This window comes from Malus domestica, chromosome 02 (assembly GCF_042453785.1).
Source record: "Malus domestica chromosome 02, GDT2T_hap1".
Taxonomy (NCBI): Eukaryota; Viridiplantae; Streptophyta; class Magnoliopsida; order Rosales; family Rosaceae; genus Malus; species Malus domestica.
This window is the reverse complement of record NC_091662.1, coordinates 1223333-1243852: the sequence shown is the minus strand read 5'-3', so window position 1 is coordinate 1243852 and position 20520 is coordinate 1223333. Positions and strand designations below refer to the sequence as shown.

Sequence of the window (20520 nt, the reverse complement as noted above, 5' to 3'; positions counted from 1 at the left end):
CGAGCCCACGATGAATGAGAGGGTTTTGGCCGAAGAACCTCTGATGCCAAAGTTAAAATTTAGAGAGAAAATTGTTTAGAGAGTTTTTGGAGTTTTGCAAGAGTGTGGACTTAGCTTTTTAGAGAAAATAGAGTTCAATATATAGAGCATGGCCGGCCCTCTTGGGAGAGAGAGTGGCCGGCCTTTTGGGTAATTTTGAGTGTAATGGGTGATTTATTTGGCAATTAATGGATTAATTAGGTAATTAATCCATTAATTGGCCAATTAACTCAATTTATATGGAATGTTTTGAAGGTTATGGAATAATTTCCTTGTAGGGAATATAAGATGGGGATGAATGATTTTGTCATTTTTACCAAAAAATCCACATGTCGCCTTGTGATTATTTTTGGCTCCACGGTGATCAGTAGATTTTCGTCATAAATTTTCTGGATGCGATGGGGCGTTTTTACTATAATGAATGCCCTTATACTAATGTTTATGCCAGTTCCTGCTTTGAAAGAACAGATTGCTTTTGTCACCGGTGTGCTATCAGAACAACGACTGATATGACGAGGAAAAGTTCTAAAGGATGATCAGCTTCTCTCCGCCTATCGTATCCTATTCTTTTTGTCTTTTGAATTGTGGAAGAATTTTTTAGTTTTGAAAACCCTGTGGCACCTCTATGTTACTTAGGATTCTATGTGTGTTTGATCGGCCCATTTCCATTATACTCACGAGCTTTTCATTTTACGGATTTGATATTTCCTTAACACAGTTTAGATGTTGAAGATGGCCACACCTTACATTTGGTTGTGAGACAACCTATTCCACCATCAGCTGAAGGATTACCAGATCATCCAGGTTGATCTTAATACTATGTAGTATTTGTAAGACATATTCTGAAATCACAACAATAAGACATTATGATTACGAATAAATCAAATCAATATAAAATAGAGATTAACTAATTATATTAAACTTATCTGTGGAATACGGAAGACATTGCAGATTTCTAGGTTGTCTTCTACTTCCAGTACTTCAATAATATCTCTCTGCTATATGAATAGGGTTTAGCGTATCTGAGAGATTAAGCGTATGGAAGCAGGGACTTCACCATAGTATTTATATCATTAGCGTTTAATCACAGCCAGCCTATTATTGGTTGTGAAAGTCAAACCCTATCCCTTAAGTGTTTAAGTCCCACCATGATACTATATCTTTGTAGAGAAATCCATCAGATTTCTTTAGGTCAATTGCAAAGAATAAGACTTCATAATCCTTATTTCATTAGGACTATCAGATTACTTAAGTTGTTAACAACTCAATAAACAAGTGGCCTACAACATAAGTAATCCAATACATCATTCATTGTCATTCACAACCTTACATTCTCCCACTTGAATGTTAATGATTTATCCTAACAAATAAGAACTCATAGTGATCACTGAGTCTTCATAAGTATCCAACAACCTTTCCTAGCAACCTGTCACTTTGAATCGAATGCAAAACCAAAGAAAACAAAGAACAACTTGGTATGTTCCTTGCACTCCAAGCTCACATACACATTCAACTTAAAGCACTTTGTTGCTAACAAAGTCATGGTGTCAAGAGCTAATAGTCAAAACATTAGCTCACAATTGTCGAATTGAAAATATGAAAATATATTTTAGTACAAAAGTAGTTCACAAAAGAACTCAACAACGTTGGTAACAACATCCAACTTTTCTATCAATTTAGAATATGATAAAAGAACAAGTAAAATACGACATACTATTTACAAAATTAGGATCTCTTATTAAAACTTATGAACAAAACTTAAACAAAAAACTCTTAAAATATCAGCCACTAGCACTTCAAAATTTTAACACAAAGGTAATCTCTTATTCCCACTGATTAAAAGAGACAAAATTATATAAATTATTATTACTCCCACTGATTAAGAGAGTAAAAAAAAACTTTGTAAAGGTCTACATAATGAAACATATACCTTTCAAATACTCCCATTAGCAAAACATTAGGCACGGGATCTAAAACATAAAATTTGTGAGCTCAACATCTTTATTCTAGATATTTGTAGGGAAGTGATTCTTGTGACTGAAAAACTATACAAAATCATTTGGTTAGTTTTGTTCGTCTAACATTTGACAGAAATAGAAAACTTTAACTAAATGTTTTCTTACTGCATCAAAAACATATCATTCTAGAATCATCTTTAGACATAAACTAATTATATTAGGTTTGCATAGCTAAAACATAAAATACAAGGGCAAACGTATATAACTTCAACACTTTTGAGCAGATGAATTATATGCAATCTTGTCAATTTCATGTTCACTATACATTGATTTATAGTTGTATTGAATAAGAAAACACTTTTGAGCAGATTAATTATTCATCAATAACATATAAATCACAAGTCCAATTTCTTGAACAACAAACAAGAATTAATAAGCAAAACACTTTTGAGCAGAATATACTCATTAACCCTTCTTGAATTTCCTACAAGATTAGTTGCATAGATAAAATATAAACTAGTATGATAATGTACGTTTTATCTACCAAAACTATGACCATTAAAAGCATGCAAAATTGATGAGTGTGAAGCCCATAATACATTATTTCTCCCACTTGGGCAAACACTAAAAATTGCAAGATTAAACACTAGAGAAAATGGTTTTCATATAACAAAATATAGGCTAGTTGAATCAATAAAGATAGTGTACACAATCCATTATATAATGTAACATGGCAACTTTTTACAAAGTTTGGAGTTAGAAAAATCTATCAAAATTGTAATCAAATAGGACACGTTGCAAGGTATGCAAAACTCCATCAGTATTTCCCAAGCTCCACCAAAATTTTAGATTTAATCATAATTTAAATAAAACCAATTTACAATCTTTAATATGCTCAAAACATGAAAATTTCTGAAATAAATTTGCCGAGTCACAAAATAGTTGATTTGGACATAATGAATCAATCTATATGTATCAAAATTAGGATTATTTAAGGAACATATCTCAACATCATTAATCGATAAAAGTGACAAGTGATTAGATAAACCAATGGCTACAAAATTTATTTTAGTGTATGAGAGATGTGACGACCCGTCCCTAATTTTTTTATGTAATTTCTCCCCGAGTATGTGTATTGACGATTATACCCTTATTGGCAAGAGACGTGGACTTATTCTTATTGCTTTCCTTTTTATTTCTCACTATCGCATTTAAATTGTACACGCTAGTACGAGTAGACGTAGATTTTAAAGTGTAAAAATATCTACTTCGAATAGATTTCGATTTCCTTTTACTGTAGGAAATCTAAAACTTATCCATTGGATTCCTTTTTATCCCATCCTGTGCACTTCTCTTCATTATTTCACTCTCACATATCCCATCTCTTCTTTATTTTCTGTCCCCCTCTATCAGAAAAGGTTCTCTCTCTCTTCTCTCTCTCTCCCGTATTTTCTATTCCTTTGCAACGCCATGAACGAACATCAAAGCTCATAGATCGAGCTTGAAACCAACCCCATTTTACTCCTCTCATCCTCACGAACACAACCATACCAACCAAACCAAGAATGGACGAGTTTTGACTCGCCAACTCGGAAGGTCTGAACTTGGACGAGTTGAGTTCGACGTGTTTTCAACCGAGTCACGATGTTTTAGGACTCGGTCAAGCCTCTACGCAACTCCCTAGGGTCTCTAGTCAAGGTTTGAGGAAGCTTTGACGTGAAACAACTCGGTTTCGAGAAGTTCAAGTCTGACCCGTGCCTTTCGAGCCAATTTTTCGTCCAAACCACGGAGAGTTAGATATCGTGCGAGGTACCATTCTCTTCGTCTCTTCGAGAACTACAACTTTCGTTTTTGTTTCACTCGATTTCGTTGCGTAACGAGGAAGTTAGTAACGTTTAAAGGTTGTTCAGTTTTCTGGCCGAATCCGGCCTTCCCTTCCGTTTAACTCCGGCGAGCTGCAACCCAAACTCAGGCCCTTCGGGCCGTTCCTGCCAAGCCCAAAACCCTGGGCAGCCCAACCTAATCCTTTATTATTATTATTATTATTATTTGGTTAATTAAAGGCCTTTGGCCATTTCCTTTTGGGCTTTAAGCTCATGCATTTTAAATCTTAAACCTTTTAGTTTAGGCCTTTAGGCCTAAAATCCTTAAGTCCAACCTATTAATCTAACCCAACCTAATAACCCTTAACCCAAATGAAATATTCCGTTAGAGAATTTTCCATCCGTCAGAGAATATTTCGTCTTTCAGGGAATATTCATCCTGTTGACTTTTCGGAAATTTAAGCAGGACCCTTCTTAGGGTAATTCGACGTTCTGAATCCGTTTTTGACATCCGTTTTTCCAAATTCAATTGTTATAGTATATTTTTATTAATTGTACCTTTATGTGCTTAGGGACAATTATTAGTGGCGTTTCCATATTTGCTAGGTTGCGTGGCTTGTCAGCGGCGAAGTATTTGTGAGTGGGCAATTTGTTTTTATACCTATACATATTATAGTTTCCATGAATGCGTATTTACTTCAATTTTACGCTTATATTGCCAAGTATTCGATATTGTGATATGAAATGTGATAAATGCTGCTATATGGTTGAGATATTATTGTCATGACATTCATACTTGTGTACATGCTCATCTTGCTACACCCGGTGTTAGTACTCGCCCCAAGGCCAGGGCCAGTCCTTCACGTGTATGTTCACATTCGCACCGTTCGCTCACCTTGGATCCAAGTTTAGGTGCCAGTCTTGTCGGGTAGATTGCATTAGGCGATCCGACTTGTATGTGATGTGTTTTTGCACCAGTTTTCACGTGATCGTAGTACTAGAGCATATTGATTACACCCAGTCCTGTTCGTGTCAGAAACCATCTGTTCGAACTTGTGTGTGTAGCTTAGATGATGAGCAACCTGCTTATAATTGATTATCACATAATTACATTACCTTGGCATTTGATATATCATGACTTGGCATTTTTCTGGTTATATTGCGGTTATATTTGATTACATACTTACGTAGTATGTTTTGAGGAAACTATACTTATTTTACAGTGAGGGGTTAGTATATTAAAAAATAAAGGTTTTCGTATAAGTATTGTTTTACTGACCCACTCAAATTGTTTTTCACCCCTCCAGGTTTAGTAGCGGTGTTTACGCGTATACGAGGATTCTGGCAAATCTCAGGAGATGGTTACCTTCAGTGGTGTAACCCTCAACCTATTTACTATACTGTCTTTTGCTCTGACATCACGTGTGAATAGGGTTCAAACCTGCTCACCTGCACACTCTCTTGATTAGGCACTTTAGGTTTAAATTTACCCATACCTTCCACATCACTACACTTTATGGCTACGTCACCCTTCAGGTGTCGGCCAACACAACTCGATTTGGAGTCCAAGTGGACATTCCGGGTCGGGGTGTGTCAAGAGAAGACACATATGTGTTAAAGATTAGGTCATAAATTAAAATGAAACCTAATAAGAGAATCCAAACTTAAAATTTATGTTTTAATTCTAAAACAAAGTCGATTAAAGTAAACATATAGATATCTCAACAACATCAATTTTTCAATTTTAATCCAATTTAGAACTCACAGAAAATTAAGGAAAAAGATTGGCAAATTTACCTACTCATTCTCGATTCTGAAAGATTCATCATGGAAGTAGTCGAGTTGTGGATGATCGAACCAACTCCAAATTGCATGATTGTTACACCTTTGGGCAGAAACTAATCATGCAAAGAAAATACCTGCATAGCTAGCCAAAACATAAAATACACAACATACATATAGCTTCAATAACTTTGGCCAGATGAAAATATGTTAGAAGTACTTTAATGTTTGCTATAATACTAATTTATAATTGGTGGGTGATTTCCTGAAATTCCCATTGGGACAAAAGTATTCACCATATAAATTAGCAGAATTCTGATTTTTCAAAATAATTCTTTAGAACAGTATTAAATAACCGTTTTGTTGGATATTCAATGATTCTGAAAAGATTCAATCAGACACAAAAATATGTCATTGTTGACATTGAACAATAGAGTTCTCGAAAGAGGAAACATGGTTATTTAATTATTCGATAGGGACCAAAATGATCAATTGGTAAACTGATGCCACTTTCCAAGTTTCTCTCAAAAGACAATTATCATCATAATCAGAATTGATGACCAAACAAAACATTGGTTTAAGCAAAACAAACCAATACATCTTTAAATCAAAATTTAATCAGTGTTGTCTATAAAATTCATTAGCATTGATAATTTGCATAAAATAAGGACATATTGGAACCATAAACTTGTATAATAGTTGGTACCAATAGATGTGCACAAATCAGTGAAACAATATCACATAACAAAGCTAGTTTTGAAGTACCAAAATTCAGCAGTACTACTTTAGTTTGCAAATTCACTAAGAACTCAATTCTCTTTAGATTGTCATGAAACTTTTAAAGTATGAACTAGACATATATGACTACTATTTTGCAAAATTTCATGATTTTTAAAATCGTATAAGCGAGCCAAAAATGAATTTGAAAAGAGAGGTGCTGCAGAAACAGCAGAAAATGTTCAGTACATACCTGAGATTATAAATTCACCAAATATTCATTGTTCATCCGATATTCATCAGAATTTTCAGACATAAAGTAAACATAAAAAACTGTTATTTCCCAAAATTTCATAAGTTTTGAGATTTTACAAGTGTACTAATAACAAATTCGAAATATGTTGTGATGCTGAAACAACAGAAACTCTGCAAAACATACCCGAGACTAAATAATTCACCAAAACTTCAATCTTCCTCCAATGTGCATGAAAATTTTCAGAAATGAAGTAGACATATAAATTTATTGTCCCCTAAAATTCCATAATGTTTTCATTCTTAAAAGTGGGCTTGAAATAAAATTGAAATAGAATGTGCTGCAGAAGCTGTGTAAATTCTGCAATGTACTCCCGAGGTAAAAAATTCAGCAATAAGTCATTTTCAAACCAATGTGCGTGAAAATTTTCAGACCTGAAATAAATATTTGAATGTATATCATACTAATATTTCATGAATTTATGAGTCACATAGATATGTCAAAATAATATCACTAGCAAACTATTCTACAGAAGTCTGCAGAATTCCAGCAATATGGTATCACACTTAAAAAAATTACCATAAATCCATTTCTGGTCCAAAAAAAGGTGAAAAAATATCAACGTCTACAATCCATTTGATATTATGACATGACCAAATTTCATAAAATTTGGAGTTATGAAAAATCTATCAAAAACAGAAACTAAAATAGAACAAATTGCAAGGTATGCTAAATTGCATGAACATAGCTAGTCTTGTTTTCATAACTTTACTAAAATCTCATAAACGCACATACCTCTTAAACGCTCCCACTGATCAAGCATTAGTCAATGATTTATAATTACAAGAGTTGAGGATTCAACATCAACTACTAATTTTTCTCCTCATCTCTATGTCATAATTGAAACGGACAACCAATTTTAGAGAATACTAAAAGTAATATTCATTGCAATAATAGAAGCGACTATCACTTCATAGAGAAATAACCAAGAACCAAAACTTACTTATTCATTTGCATATGCGCTATAAGGATAAGAGTCGAAAACTGCAAAATTGAATTAATCCCAAATGAAAACACTGTATTTGCTTCAAAACAACAGGATAGTTTTCAACTTCTCAATTATAATATCACAAAATCAATTCAGTTGGAACCAAAAGCTTAATTTCAATTCAACCAAATTGCAATAATTTATGAAAAGCAGTTTCATACCTTCGCGAGAATACCCCGAAATTTCAAGCTTCAATTCGAGCATTACAGTGATTGAAGGAGGTTGGTGTAAGCTGGGCATTGATGAACAGCAACCCTCACGCGAGGGAAAAACCATTTACTGTTCCCATGTTTTAACCTTTTTTTTTTCTTTTCTTTTAATAATCAAATAGGAACGGGTAATATTTATCAACTAAATTAATAATCAGAAAATTATATAATAAATCAAAATATTACCCAAGATAAAATTAGGTCATCGTTCACCGAAAACAATAGTGACCTTGATATATATATTTATTAATTCATAATTCATAATTATCAAATAGGAGTCCATAAGTCGCATACAACAAACCTAGTTAGAGTTGTATACCAAATTTCAGTTTATCTTGATGCCCAGGTAAACGTAATAAATAATTTATTTAAAGATACTTGATTCATATAATTAGAAAAATCACAACATAGATGACACGATCTTCTCGGCAATACAAGGTTAACATATACATACAAGAATAAAAAATAAAAAAAAAAAAAAAAAAAAACGCGGAAGCAAGAAAAACTCCACAGAATCATATCACAAGAGCGCAATTAGTCGAACCAAAACATACCCACTCTTAATAATTAAATGAGTGCCAACAAGAAAAATAAATAATTAAATTTCATGAAAACTACTTAAGGGCAGCAGTATTCATAGTCACCACCCAGACCAATCCATATATTATTAACCACGAAAGATCATTGCATACCAACACAAAATTGCGGAAGCATCAAATTTTTTTTTCGTGAGATGGAATAGTAGAAGGCATCCAGCCAACATTTTCTTAGTATGTTAATCATCTTCAATAAACAAATTTGCTTATACCTTTATATCGGACCCTAAGCTTGTTGTGCGGCTCTGATACCATATGTAAGACATATTCTGAAATCACAACAATAAGACATTATGATCACGAATAAATCAAATCAATATAAAATAGAGATTAACTAATTATATTAAACTTATCTGTGGAATACAGAAGACATTGCAGATTTCTAGGTTGTCTTTTACTTCCAGTACTTTAATAATATCTCTCTGCTATATGAATAGGGTTTAACTCATCTAAGAGATTAAGCGTATGGAAGCAGGGACTTCACCATAGTATTTATATCATTAGGGTTTAATCACAGCCAACCTATTTTTGGTTGTGAAAGTCAAACTCTATCACTTAAGTGTTTAAGTCCCACCATGATACTATATCTTTGTAGTGAAATCCATCAGATTTCTTTAGGTCAATTGCAAAGGATAAGACTCCATAATCCTTATTTCATTATGACTATCAGATTACTTAAGTTGTTAACAACTCAATAAACAAGTGGCCTACAACATAAGTAATCCAATACATCATTCATTGTCATTCACAACCTTACAGTATTCTACAATTCTACATTTGTTAACATGTTTTAAGTTATGGACACATTGATGGCAAACTGTCTGATTGTTTGGGTTCCTGGGTTGTTTCGTAAGATTGGTTACCATTAGTGGCAAACCTTATTTCTCTTCTAGATCTTTGATTCAACTGTTAACGTCATTGACATTGTTTTCATACTGCCAACTCTCTGTGTAGGAACTGATCCGGCTTCAAGTACAAGCCGTCATGTTGGCCCTGGTGTGTCTCGTGTGTATTTGCGTGTTCCGTACATGCCAGTAGGCTTTCAGGTCACGACTTCGAAAGTCTTTAAGTCTTTTACAACCTTCCTCAGTATCCTTAACTCTTTTACAACCTATAGTGGCAACAACTTCATCCTATTCATTTGCATGCAGGCTGTTGCACCTATATACTCAACAGCTTCTCCACCCATGAAATTACCCAATTGATATGATATTTCCTTAGACAAAAATAAAAAGATATTTCCTTGAAATGTGGGGGCAAGGCTGCATGTTGTTCGACTGCGCACTACCTCAAAGAAATTGAGGGGTGTTTGTTTGGCCTCACTAAGAGGGACTAGACTAGACTGGATTAAGTATTTAGTGTAGTCCCATGTTTGGTAGGTAGAGGGACTGAGTTTAGTGGGATAAACCCGGACTCGCTCAGACATACTCCTTCGCTAAGAGTTCTTAGTGAGGACCCCCAAATTTCACGGTACTACTAAAGCTCGTCCAGCGAGAGAGAGATTCGCGCTTGTCTGCAAGAGAAGACGTCCTACTCATTCACCCTCGTCCTGCTCGCCCTCCTCTGCGTCCTGCTCGTCCTCCTCTGCTCCTCGTTAGGTAAATTTCGAACCTTGGGTGGGAATTTGTGTTGATTTGACTGTGAATTTCAGAATCTAAGTTGAGTTTTTGCTGATTGTGTTCAGTTTGACCCTTCACTGAATTGCAGTTCGTGCCCTTGATTTTGGTGTCAAATTATAATGCTCAATTGAAAGATTGATATTTTTATACACATTGGATGTAATTATGTAGTTATTTTCACCATGTATGTCGAATTTTGAGTCAATTCGATATTTCTGAGAGTCCTGTCTGTATTGTATCAAAGTTGGTTTTTTTTTCTTATACATTTTTGTACGAGAGATTGGCCCTTCTTGATCGAGTCGATTCGATTTCTGTAACTTTTCCGTTTGCATTGTATTTGAGTTAGTATAGATGCATTGTATTTCTGTAACTTTTCCATTTGCTTTGTATTTGAGTTAGAAAGAATTCCAGCAACTCTATCTTTTCTATGAAAACACACCATCATTTTCGTGGTTAATTTTATTTCTCTTGATCTACTTCTAATCTGAACCCCTTAGTTTCCCTTAACACAATCCGATGGTCATTCTTATATCCAAACAGTTCCCTAAGCAGCTGGATCAAGATAGCACTTAATTGGCTAATGGAGATAAGGAGAACGAGAACCATTTAGCAATCTGGACCAATGAGAGGCGCAATATATGAGTGTTAGTCCGTGAAATAACTCGAATTTCAAATCAATCACTTGAAATGCTTATGTTTTTTGGGATTTCCAATGTTCGGTTCGTAGATCTACTCCAATTGAGCCAAGTTGTACTGTTTATTTCTTATCTCAGTATTGGGTACGTGCCGTGTTGTATTTGCTGATACGATGGCTACATGTGCTTTTTGCATCTTACAGGGACTTACGTTGATAAGAAATGCCCTTTCACTGGAAATGTTTCTATAGGGGCCGCATCTTGGCTGGCACTTGCCATAGTGCTAAGATGAATAAAACAATCATCGTTCGAAGGAATTATCTACATTATATCAAGAAATATCAGAGGTATGACGTTCGCGATCATTTTTTTTCGCTTTCTATTGTATCTGTAGTCATTTTGGAGAATTAACAAGTACCATCTGTTTGGATTAAAACTTGATTTTTGGCCTAAGGATGGAGTCGGCCCAAAAGGAGGCATGGAGGAATAGAAGATCAAAGCCCAGCCGAAACTTGGGAAGGCAGGAAAGGGCCTTTTCTGACTTGATACAATTCACAAAGGCCACTTGCCTACCTACCCAAGGACCAAGTGGTGTAGACTGATCAGACTGCACAGCCCATAAAGTACTTTATGGTGGCATTACATGTAATAAAGCTGATGAGTCATCACCCTCAGACCGCATTCGGGCAAAGCTGTCGCTACAGGAGCCAAACCGAGTAGTCTATAAAAGGAGGAAGAGAAGACAGGAATAAAGACACTCAAACAAACAAACAAAAGCACAAACTCTGCTCAAACCAGATTTGCCAAAAGCCTTCTTTTATCTAGTTTATTAGCTCTGCTGCTCACTTGCGGTATCGATCTCATTTGTAGCTTTTATGTACTCATTTCCAGCCATATAAATTACAAGCAATCTGCAATTTTAGTCACTTTCCTCTATCATTTATATTTCCAAGCAACCTTGTCATTTACATATTGTTCTATCTCTTCATATAAGTAAAGTCCTTATTTTTAAGGCAAACAAAGAACCTTAATTTGAGCAACTCCCACTCAAATGGCACAATCTCTTGATTTGAAGTCAAAAGGCGCAACCTCAATCATTCAAATCCCGTCTACTAGCGGCATCTAGTAGTGGCACGCCCGCACCCACCAATCTCGTATGTGAAGTAAATCCCCGGCTTGCCCGCAAGGCACCATGGCGGATTTAGGGAGCGAACATATTTTGGCACGCCCGGTGGGATCTCTAATCAGAAGATAGAGAAACAGATATGCCAGAAGACTTGCAGACCACGTTATTTCAAATGCTGCAACGCTTGGAGAAAGCCTCCACGGGCTCTAGAAGTGATATTGATGTGGTTCCTCCCAAAGGAAAAAGACGTAAAAACAACCAGCCAAACGAGATGGACGTAATCAACCCTGCATTTCCCTTTTCAGAGGCCCCTATAAATATGCTCAATATGACGTGGGCGGAGAAAGGAAAAGGGAAGATTACAAGGGAAGAAGAAGAAAGACTGGCCAAAAAACCTACAGAGAGAATAGACAAACTACCCGAGTATCCAAAGGCTGCCATAATCAAGGGGATGGTTATGTGCAGTAAATGCCAGTGTGAGTGTGAGCTCGAGATTCCTTCGGCTGGAGTTCTCATTGATCACGAGTTAATCAGGAGGAAGGAAGAAGATACAAGAAGAGAAGCCCGCGAGAAAAATAAGCAGGCAACAAGGAAGGACACCTCCTGAAGTGTTTTTCAACACTTAGGAGGTGATTCCCAACCCAAGGCTTTGTTAGAAGTGTTTCGAAACCATGAAGCTTCTGACGAGGCAGAAAAAATGGAGGCCACAATCCAAAGAGGTGCAGATCATCCTCAGAATGGCCAGATGGGGAGGGAAGTCAAGAGAACTGATGGGATAGCTAATCCCGACAGAAAAGGGAATCCTGCCCACCTTGGGCGAAAATGGTATGTAGTCGGGAAGAACGGACAACCTACCAAACCAATGGGAGCCTCTATAATCAGAAGGGTTCAAAGGCAGCACAAGGCCTACATGAATTCCTTAAAGACCCCCACTACCTCTGAAACCTCAAAAACTCAAAAGTTGGAAAGAGCAACATCTGGAGGTAGTAGCCAGCTCCGTTGGCGAAATAAGAAGGAAGTAGAGAAAGCCAACAGCAAAGCAGAGGGGGTGGGGGATCATGTGCCGCAGAACCAACATCCTGGGAAGTATAGGATCTCGAGAAGAGCTCAAGAATATCTGATCATGGTACCAACTCCTGGATGGAAGCCGGAGCCTATTCATATGGGAACTGTTGCGAAACCACTTTCTCTGCCATTGGTGGATCCCTTTGGTGAAGTTCCGAAACAAACGCCGTACGAGGGCATGGATCAACCACAACAAGAGGGGATACCAGAACCTCTGCTTCCAGCCGATGCGATGGCCTGGTTAGATGAGTTCATGGACCAAATTGGGAGTAAGAAGGAGGATGTACTCGAGCCCAGTAATTTCCACATCAATATGGCGTATATATTATTCGCCACGTTTGGTGCCAGACTTGGTCAGCCTGCTACTATGGAGGGTGATTACTTAACAACAGAGCCAATGACGACACAAGTCAATGTGGATATAGCGGAAGAAGAAGACTCGGGCAAGGCTGAGCCCTCAGAGGCATCCAACGGTGGTCCTCTAAGGATTTACACAGATGAGATGGTGTTCAGCCGCCCGAGTATTTCGTTGGCCAACCATCTGAAGCCTATATATGTTTCAGCTCACCTAGAGGGTGTGCCCTTCAAAAGAATTTTGATTGATGGAGGAGCAGCTGTTAATGTGTTACCGGCCAAGCAGATGAAGAAGATGGGGAGAGGTACGTAAGATCTTATTCCCACGGACCTTACGGTATCTAGCTTCTCAGGTGCTATCACTAAGACTCATGGGATATTACCTTTGGAGGTGGACTTGGGATCCAAAAAGATAATGCTGGCATTCTTTGTGGTGGACTGCACCTCCACTTACGGAGCCTTACTCGGAAGAGATTGGATCCATCAAAGTTTAGCCATACCTTCCACTCTTCATCAACAGTGGCTATATATCATGAGGCGGGTGTTGAAGGACCAGGCTTTTGGGAGATAGTAGAGGCCGAAACACGGCCGTTCCTCCCCTCAGCCAATGTTGCGGAAGCAAGTTTCTACAATCCCAACGTAGGAATCTTGAAATGTTCAGGAGCTGATAAGAACGGCCGCCCTACCAAGGTGACGGCCCAAAAGCTTTTGGAACAAGGAATGCTCCTTACTAAGGAGGAGTGGGATAGACCCTGTCTCATACCAAAATCCCTACACCATCAATGACTGGACAAAAGAAGAAAGATCAGGTCATGGCAGTCAGATCCCTGATTAAAAGACTGTTGGTATATGGGAAGGGAAGAAGACAAGAGAGGGAGCAGGAAGAGCGAGAATGGCAGGGAGAAGCTTCGACCAGCCAGCATGGAAATAAAGAGGAATCTTGCAGTGAAGAACTGGATAGGGCCATTCAAATGGCCGAGTGCATATATGATCTAGATGGGCCAGACGACTTGCCCGAGAGCCCAGAGTTGGTCGAATTTTTATGTGCAGTACCTGATAAGCCATCACCCGAAGTACAGGATCCTTTGGAAGTTATTGATCTAGGCACAGAGGAGGATCCAAGACCAATACAGATCAGTGGTTTATTAGGGGCCGAGGATCGGGCCAGGATTATTTGTCTTTTGCAAGAATTCAAAGACTGTTTTGCTTGGCATTATACCGAGATGCCAGGGTTAGATCCAGCCTTGGTGGAACATAGAATGCCCATCAAGGAAGGATATAAACCGGTCAAGCAAGCACCACGGAGGATGTCAAAGGAGATAGAAGAAAAGGTCAAATAAGAGATTGAGAGGCTAGTGAAAGCTGGTTTTATCAGACCAGCCAAATATGTGGAGTGGTTGGCCAACATCATACCCGTTTTAAAAGCTGTAACAAAAGCAGTACGATGTTGTGTTGATTACAGAAATATTAATGGCGCTACACCAAAAGATGAGTACCCCATGCCTATGGCTGATTTATCCATAGATGCAGTAGCAAAGCATAAAGTTTTATCTTTTATGGATGGAAATGCTGGATATAACCAGATAAAGATGGCTCCATATGATATTCATAAAACAGCTTTTAGGTGTCCTGGTCATGTGGAGGCATATGAGTATCTGGTCATGCCATTCGGGCTCAAGAATGCTGGCGCAACATATCAAAGGGCAATGAATGCCATTTTTCATGATCTAATTGGCCAGAGCATGGAGGTATATATCTACGACATCGTGGTGAAATCTAAAACAGAGGAACAACATCTAGTTGATCTCAGGCAAGCATTAATAAGGATGCGAATCCACAAATTGAAGATGAATCTAAAGAAGTGCGCATTTGGAGTAAGAGCGGGCAACTTCTTAGGATTCTTGGTGCATCAGAGAGGTGTGGAAGTGGACAAGAACAAGTCTCGGGCAATATTGGAATCACCTCCACCCACCAACAAAGTGCAGCTTCAAAGGCTACTAGGCAAGATCAACTTCTTGAGGAGATTCATTGCTAATTTAGCAGGCAAAATCCAGCCGCTGACTCCTTTACTAAGATTGAAAGATAAAGAGAATTTCGAGTGGGGGCCGACCCACAAACAGGCATTTGACAGCATCAAGGCCTACCTAACTTCTCCACTAGTGCTGGTACCACCTCAAAGGGGAAAGCCCTTGAAGCTATACATTTCTGCTTCGGAAAAGTCAATTGGGAGTTTGCTAGCTCAAAATAATGAAGGTGGAAAGGAGCAGGCCGTTTACTACCTCAGCAGAATTTTGACCGAAGTAGAAACAAGATATTCTCCGGTGGAGAGATTATGTTTGGCTCTATATTTTACTGCCGGCAAGCTAAGACATTATATGTTACCTTGTCACGTACACATCATTGCCAAAACAGATGTGATAAAATACATGTTGTCAAAACCTATGCTAGCAGGAAGGATCGGGAAATGGATCCTAGCACTGTCAGAATTCAGCTTTCAGTATGTACCTCAAAGAGCAGTCAAAGGCCAGGCAATTGCTGATTTCTTGACCGAGCATCAGGAACCTCAAAGTGAGGTAATCAATATCCTAGGAAGTTTGGAGGTTACTAGCGTTTGGATCCCACCAAGAAGTGATGTTTCGGGCAAAGAAGAGTGGATCCAGCAAGAGATAAGAGAAGTAACGGGCCTCTGGATTACTCCTTGGAAGCTGTATTTTGATGGATCCCACACTCAGAAGGCTGCAGGGGCTGGGATTGTGGTTATAAATCCTCAGGGGGTTTATCAATATTACTCATTCTTGCTCGATTACCAAGAAAATACTAATAATCGGGCAGAGTATGAGGCATTGATTATTGGTCTGGAAATCTTGTTGGATTTGGGGGCAGCAGAAGTAGAAGTCTTTGGTGATTCAGAGTTGGTAATAAACCAGCTAAATGGCGAGTTCAAGTGCAGACATATCACTATGGCGGGGTACTATATGGCAGCAACACAATTGTTGAGTTTCTGGGAATCTGAGATATCGGTCAATCATATTCCTAGGGGATCTAACTTGGCAGCCAATGAAATGGCGCAACTAGCCTCAGGAGTGCCAATACAGGAAAGAAAGTATGGAATAGATGTCGAGATTCAAACAAGAAACCTTCCTTCCATCTTAGATCGGGGATTTAGTTTGGATGTAATGGTTCTAGAAGCCAAGACGGAAGATTGGAGGGCACCCATCATTCATCATTTGAAGGATCCCTCTTCGCCTACAAGTAAGAAGAATAGGCAGCAAGCAACCAGATATGTCTTATGGGCGAAGAACCTGCTAAGGAAAACCCCAGATGGATTACTGTTAAAATGCTTAGGCCAGGAAGAATCCATGAGAGTGATGGCCGAAGTACATGAGGGAATATGTGGAGCACATTAAGCAGGGACAAAGATGAGATGGCTACTCAGAAGGTACGGTTATTTCTGGCCCGACATGGAAAAAGACTGCAAGTCTTATGCCCGCGGTTGTGAAGAATGTCAGAGGCATGGACCTCTCCAACACGTGCCTTCAATACCTTTGAATCCAATGGTCAAGCCTTGGCCGTTCCGAGGATGGGCGATGGACTTCATCGGGCAAATTTATCCAGCTTCCAGTAAAGGGCATACTTTTATAATTGTAGCAACGGAATACTTCACCAAGTGGGTGGAAGCATCAGCAGTAAAATCCATAACTTCCACCGTAGTCAAGAATTTTATCGAGACCAAGATCCTGCACAGATATGGGGTGCCCGAGACTATAGTGACAGACCGTGGGCCATCTTTTATTTCAAAAGAAGTCGAGGAGTTTGCAAGCAAGTACAAGATAAAGATGATCCAATCCAGTCCGTACTACCCTCAGTCAAATGGGCAGGCCGAAGCTAGCAACAAGATCCTGGTCAACATTATTAAAAGAATGGTGATAGATAGTCCAGAAAAGTGGCATGAGATGTTGGGGAACACGTTGTGGGCATACAGGACTTCCAAAAGAGCGGGGACAGGCACAACTCCTTATGCCTTGACGTTCGGGCAAGATGCAGTGCTCCCCATGGAGATCAACGTTAGTTCCGTAAGAATTCAAAACCAATTTGGGTTACATAGTGCAGAATATATTGAAGCCATATGTCAAGGTATTGAAGACCTGGATGTAGCCCGAATTGAAGCCTTGAACCAGATTCAAGAAGGAAAGATAGCTGTTGCCCGAGCTTATAATAAGAAGGTGAAGGTAAAGTCTTTTAAAGAGGGAGATTTAGTATGGAAAACAGTTCTCCCGCTCGGAGCTCAGCTTCGGGGTTTTGGAAAGTGGAGCCCGACATGGGAAGGTCCTTTTATTATTAGTCGTGTCTTGAATAAAGGAGGATACTACCTAGCGGACCTCGAAGGAAATGGGCAGAAACATCCCATTAATGTTAGATTCTTAAAGAAATATTGTCCTACATTATGGGATGTTAGGGATTGTTACATTGAAGAGGGGACAGAGTGAAGCGAGCTTCGGGAATCTCATATGCAGTGTTTTTTGTTCATCAAACATTCAAAGAAGGCAGAAAGACAGAAATTGCTAAAATAGTATTTATTTCATGTCGACAAATTGATGAAAATTACAGAGTTCCAATCCTATGTATTACATTTAATTCTCTCTGAGTTTGGTAGTGTCTTCAGCTGGTTTCCCGACGTCTTCATGGATGGAACCCAATTGGGTGATCGGGTTGTGCGGCCAACATGAGCCTGGTAGAGGATCCTCCGACGGGGCTATCACCATATGTAATTGTGAAGCCCAACTTATCACCGCAACTTGCGGGAAGGCAAACTATCGGGAGGAAGCCGCCTGACCAGGGGTGTTGGAGATAGAGGGGCGGTCGACCAAGGGTGTTGGAGATAGCGGTCATCAGGTGAAACCTCATTTTCTCGCGAAAGGGGAGTTTTAGGAAACTCCACTCAAAACATAAGGAACCCATTTCTTAGTTGCTAAGAAAAAACAAGAACGCTCAAGCTGGATGGAAGTTGAAGGCCAGAGCCAAAGGGAAGTTGGTAGTTTGATAGGAGAAGTCCCGAGCTAGATTTTATAGGGCTCAAAGGACAGTTCAAGGGTCATGAGAAGAGCAAGGGGCACCGGAAGCACCAATTCCCAAGGACGGATATGCATGCATGCGGGTATTCAATCAATGTCGACGCTTGGGATTCCAACCTTCACATTAATTGAAGGGGGCACTGTTTGGATTAAAACTTGATTTTTGGCCCAAGGATGGAGTCGGCCCAAAAGGAGGCCTGGAGGAATAGAAGATCAAAGCCCAGCCGAAACTTGGGAAGGCAGGAAAGGGCCTTTTCTGACTTGATACAATTCACAAAGGCCACTTGCCTACCTACCCAAGGACCAAGTGGTGTAGACTGATCAAACTGCACAGCCCATAAAGTACTTTATGGTGGCATTACATGTAATAAAGCTGATGAGTCATCACCCTCAGACCGCATTCGGGCAAAGCTGTCGCTACAGGAGCCAAACCGAGTAGTCTATAAAAGGAGGAAGAGAAGATAGGAATAAAGACACTCAAACAAACAAACAAAAGCACAAACTCTGCTCAAACCATATTTGCCAAAAGCCTTCTTTTATCTAGTTTATTAGCTCTGCTGCTCACTTGCGGTATCGATCTCATTTGTAGCTTTTATGTACTCATTTCCAGCCATATAAATTACAAGCAATCTGCAATTTTAGTCACTTTCCTCTATCATTTATATTTCCAAGCAACCTTGTCATTTACATATTGTTCTATCTCTTCATATAAGTAAAGTCCTTATTTTTAAGGCAAACAAAGAACCTTAATTTGAGCAACTCCCACTCAAATGGCACAATCTCTTGATTTGAAGTCAAAAGGCGTAACCTCAATCATTCAAATCCCGTCTACTAGCGGCATCTAGTAGTGGCACGCCCGCACCCACCAATCTCGTATGTGAAGTAAATCCCCGGCTTGCCCGCAAGGCACCATGGCGGATTTAGGGAGCGAACACCATCCTCTTTGCTCTTCTGAAATCTTTTTCTTTCATGCCGCTTACTTAAGATATGAAAAGAGACATTCCAACATCCGGCTCACGTATCTCCATGCTTCCGTGTGAAGGAAGGAGATCATGTTACCATCGGCCAGTGCAGGTGATTTACCTTAGATCGTTTTTAACTACATGTTTATGTATGTAATTTGGCATGCGCTAGTGCTCATTTTGTTTATTTTCTTTTGTTCTCTACCAATGTTCAGGCCGCTGCCCAAGACTAAGAGGTTCAACGTCTTGAAGTTGACTCCTGCCGATTTTTTTTAGCACAATCATCAAGTATGGCTTTTTTTTTTCAACACAGATTGCTTCTTATTTTCACTTCATGCGTGACGGTGGAAAAATTTCTTTCGAGTTGTGGAGATAGTATTGAGATATAGTTTTTGGTCGGATGTCATATCATAGTGTTACATAAAATTCATGAAACAGAATTTCGTCTTTGCTAATTAATGCCTAGTTTTCAATGGAGTTTTGATCCACAGAAGGTAGATAGATGCTTTGTTAATTTCCATTCCTCACCATTTGGACTAACCTGACGGAATTTGGATCCTCTCTGGACCTTAGTGTTCGTAGGCTAAGGTAAGGACCACGAAATATGGGCCCTTGGTTTGTGTGCCAGAGAGATCGAAGTACTTGATTTTTGTGACCCGAGCTGATGGAATAAGTTTATGAGGACTGTCAAATTTAATTTGAATGGTTCGGATTGTCTGGTCCTTGGACTTTGGATAGTGAGATTCGGAGAGGATCTTTGTCCAACTTGACGGGCTAACGGATAAGAATTTTACACCTGGCTACTTGGTCGCACTCATCATCTGTCGTGAACATACGATTAATTATATGCATAAACGGTACTACGATATTTGACAAAATCTCCCACAAGTAGTAAATTGATCAAGTGAATATGTTTTTTTTCAAACAAGTAATTGTTAAATATAGCTTAGATTAGTAATATGCTCGTAATAAAAATAAACTTGAAATTCTTTTGTCGAAAAAAAGAAACGGAAACAAAGGCTGGCAGAGTGGGAGTCGGCCCAAAATATCCCGGCCCGAACTCACTCAATTCGCGCCTTGTTTTTAAAGTTATATGCTAATACAAACACGCGTGCGGCGCGCCAACGTGAGAGGGGTAGGGTTTTGTGGAACGTTGAATCGCCTCCTGTGCTAACACCTGGACTCCTCTCGAGCTATCAATCATGGCGGAACAGGTCGGTTCTTTTCTGCTATACCTGCTAGTTGTTACCGTGTCCAAAATG

At 38.9% G+C, this 20520-nt stretch overlaps 2 long non-coding RNA genes across 2 annotated transcripts in view; both read left to right on the top strand.

The window, feature by feature from the left end:
- Nucleotides 1-517: 517 nt before the first annotated feature.
- The window catches only part of LOC139188127 (uncharacterized), a 49400-nt gene continuing 29397 nt past the window's right edge, over nt 518-20520 (top strand). The window contains exon 1 of the long non-coding RNA XR_011571333.1: nt 518-595. This is a non-coding gene — a long non-coding RNA (uncharacterized lncRNA). The remainder of the gene's footprint in view (nt 596-20520) is intronic.
- LOC114822573 (uncharacterized) lies at nt 9647-19772 on the top strand. Its single transcript, XR_011574525.1, has 4 exons — nt 9647-10023; nt 10883-11026; nt 19282-19370; nt 19474-19772. It is a non-coding gene; the product is annotated as an uncharacterized lncRNA (long non-coding RNA).